This window comes from Eucalyptus grandis, chromosome 2 (genome assembly GCF_016545825.1).
Source record: "Eucalyptus grandis isolate ANBG69807.140 chromosome 2, ASM1654582v1, whole genome shotgun sequence".
Classification (NCBI taxonomy): Eukaryota; Viridiplantae; Streptophyta; class Magnoliopsida; order Myrtales; family Myrtaceae; genus Eucalyptus; species Eucalyptus grandis.
This window is the reverse complement of record NC_052613.1, coordinates 15,385,162-15,388,880: the sequence shown is the minus strand read 5'-3', so window position 1 is coordinate 15,388,880 and position 3,719 is coordinate 15,385,162. Positions and strand designations below refer to the sequence as shown.

Genomic DNA, 3,719 nt, shown 5'->3' with positions numbered 1-3,719 from the left:
GATCTTGCCTCCAAACCTCCCGATCCGGCGACCTAAGGTTAAGCAGACCCAGGTGGCACGCCCGGGGTCCGTGGGCACCAAGCGACGCCACATGAGGTCCGTGCAACCCAAGCGATGCCGCCTAGGTCACTGGGTCACGCCACCCCGGCGATGGTCACTAGGGACACACGACCCTCGGAGGTAGTGGCAAACACGCCAAAGAAGCTCGATGGGTGAGGAAGAAGAAGATAAATAAGGAAGAAGATGGGCAGGGAAGAGAAGAAGACGATTGCATTTTCAAAATGCCCAATGCTCAAAGCACCTCTTTCCCAACATTTAGCTTTCAGCATTGGAAATGCTCACATTTGGTAAATAAGCTTTCAAAACATTTGCCAAACACAAAAAAATTTCCCAAATAGCTTTGGGGGCATGGAGCAAAACAAGGTCATAGACCGAAATGGGGTTAGCATAGAGCAAGACAAGGTCAAGACCATCCTTGATCGGCCTCGCCCCCCGAATGTCAAATCAGTCCGTGGATTTTTGGGCCTCACCGGCTATTACCGCAAATTCATTAAGGGATATGGGCAGATCGCAGCGGCTCTTACGGCCCTGCTCAAAAAAGATGTCTTCAAGTTGGGGGATGCCACTAATCAAACCTTTGAAAATCTCCGATTTACTATGACACATGCATCGATTCTCAGTCTACCCAATTTTTCCGAACAGTTTGTGGTCGTACGCGACGCATCCGGGGTTAGCGTGGGAGCGATATTGATGCAACAAGGGCGTCTCTTAGTGTACTTTAGCAAGGTATGGTCCGGTGCACAACTCACAAAATCCACCTACGAAAAAAAGAAATCATGGCCCTCGTATTGGCAGTGCAAAAATGGCAAGCATACCTTTGGGAAGACGATTCATAGTGCGCACCAACCACCGTAGTCTCAAATATCTTTGGGAGCAACAGATTAACACAAACGAGCAACAAAGATAGTTTGTAAAGTTGATGGGATATGACTTTCTCGTTGAATATGAAAAGGAAAGAAGAACGGTGTGGCCAACGCCTTATCTCGCAAAATCAAAGCAAGTCCATCTGCTATTTCTCGGCCAATTCCGCAATGGCTAGACACAATCAAAGAGGAGAATGGATGGCTGGCCGAGTTACATCAGCTGCACGAGCTGCTTCGATCAGGGAAATAATTGGTCCGTGGGAAAATATAGACGGCGTGCTATTCTGTAAGGACTGAATTTATATCGGACAAGAGTCAGAATTAATTCCCATCATCACCAAAGAGACACGTGACACCGGACATGAGGGATTCCACAAAACCTCCAACGTCTCAAGTCGAATTTCTTTTGGAAAGGCATGAGGGCAACATTGAGGAAATGCATCCGAAATTGTGAAGTTTGCCAACGAAATAAAACGGAGCATTGCAAGCCCGCAGGATTGTTCCACCCATTACCGATTCCGAAGCAAATTTGGGAGGACATTTCAATGGACTCTATAAAGGGATTACCGGCTTCCTACAGTAGGACTATTCTATTATTCGGCATTGACCATTTATTAAAGATGGGCCACTTCACCGCACTGAGCCACCCCTACACGGCCCTAACTGTGGCAAGGGCATTTTTTGAAAATATTTTTTCGGCTCCATGGGATGCCTAAATCCATAATTTGTGACCAGTACCCCACTTTCATAAGTTCCTTTTGGCGGGAATCATTCGAACCTCAAGAGACTAAATTCAACATGAGTTCGGCCTACCATCCACAAAAGGATGGACAAACTGAAGCGGTCAACCGGGTCCTTGAAATGTATTTGAAATGCTTTACCGGAGATCGTCCAAAACGTTGGGTAGAATGGTTGCTGTGGGTGGAGTTTTGCTACAACACTAGTACCCACACCACCACCCGTAAACTCCATTCGAATTGGCGGATGGGAGGCCCATACCAAACCTCTTTACCTATGTGCCCGAGACGGCACAAAGCACCATCGTTGCTAGTGATTTGGAAGCCCGTGACCGGCTACTTACGGACCTTAAACAGCAAATTGTGGATGCACAAGCACGGATGAAAGTCCAACGCAATCGTGGCATCGCATATTGGAATTCTAGGTTAGGATAAGGTTTCGTTTGCTTACAACCTTATCGCCAAATGACAGCTCGAATCGATAAACGCCACAAGCTATCTCCTTGGTTTTATGGTCCGTTTGAAGTCATTGGTTGCATTGGCTTGGTTGCATACTGGCTCAAGCTTCCTTCAAATGCCCAAATCCATTATGTTTTCATGTCTCTGCACAAGCCCCACCTTGGAGCACATGACAGGCTCCGAGGTCGAGCTACCAAACACGGAGGTCGTGAAGATGGGCTGTTACAAGTTGAGCCCGAGGCCACGATTTCCAATAGAATCCACCAAAGCCAAAAACAAGTTTGCATTCAATGGAAGGGACTAGAGGAAGCTAACGCCACATGGGAAGACTATGACACAACTCAGGCCAATTCCGACATTTTTGTCCTTGAGGACAAGGACAATTTTGGCGGGGGAAGATGTCACGGTCAAGATACATATCCAAAGTGGAAAGTAAGAATCTGGGATAGCGAATGAAGATTTTCGGGCAAAAATTGAAGGGAGGATGATTTCTAGGGATGAAAGCAAGAATCAAGGGAAGATTAAAATGGAATTTGGGACAGAGAATGAAGATTTTTGGGCCAAAATTAAAGGAAGGATGATTTCTCGATGAAAGCAAAAATCAAGGGAAGCTAACAATGGAAGAGAATTAGTAGTTGAATCAATAATCATTATAGCCGGGGTCAATTTACATTATTAGTATTTCCATTTCGTTTTATAATAAAATTCCTTGGTTGTACGAAAATTATACCTCTTATGAGGAATCATGCATTGAAGAAATGAAATAAAATCAAGTGTCTGATATTCTGCTTGAATCTTTGGTGGAAACATCCCATAAACGCTTCAAAATTAGGCGTTCACATAGGCGAAAGAAACTGCATTAGGAATTCCATTCCTAACACATTGCAAGTGTTCCAGCAGTTCACCGGCATCAACGACCTAATGTTGTCCTTCGTGATCACCGATTGTGATTGTGGCGAGTACATTGGTGTCGATCTATGCTGTCGATAAAAGTGGAAGGAAAGCTTCTCCTTTAAGCCTGCGTCCGAATGTTCATCAGTTAGGTCTCTCTCTCTCTTTTATCTCTCCGTGCCAAATTTTTCGTATTGCTATATCTTGATTTGATGATGAGAAAGTCTGTGTGATTTAGGCCGCTATTGGAGCAATTCTATTAACCGCCTTAAAGCCACAAACTCACTAGACAAAGAGAGGCTGCGATCCTGGTCGTGCTTGTTCGTAAAGGCATTTGCATGGCCTTCGGGCCTGCTCGGTTGGCTGATACCGAGCCAGACATTCCCAGTCAAGACCAGGACCACCGTGTTCGCAATCGTGGTCGGCTCCAACTTACCATTCGTTCCTCAAGCTCAAGGGTTGCTCCTGATAATGTGCCCCACGCGTGCCCACGCTTTCTTCTTCGCAGGCTGGATCTTCCTGATGGAGCTGCTCCTGCTGCTCCTGCTGCCTGAGACAAAAACCGTGCCAATGGATGCGATCGTTGACGAGGTGCGGAAGCAGCACCCCAGTTTGGAAGAAATTCATGGATTATAGATCATGAAAGATTGAATCTTTGTAGTGTCACTCAACAACAAGGGCATGTATACGTTGGAACATTTCACTTAAC

General features: G+C 45.8%; 1 pseudogene; it reads left to right on the top strand.

Moving 5' to 3' along the window:
- The first annotated feature begins 408 nt into the window (after window positions 1–408).
- On the top strand, window positions 409–3,646 carry LOC104434654 (annotated as a pseudogene).
- Window positions 3,647–3,719: the final 73 nt, after the last annotated feature.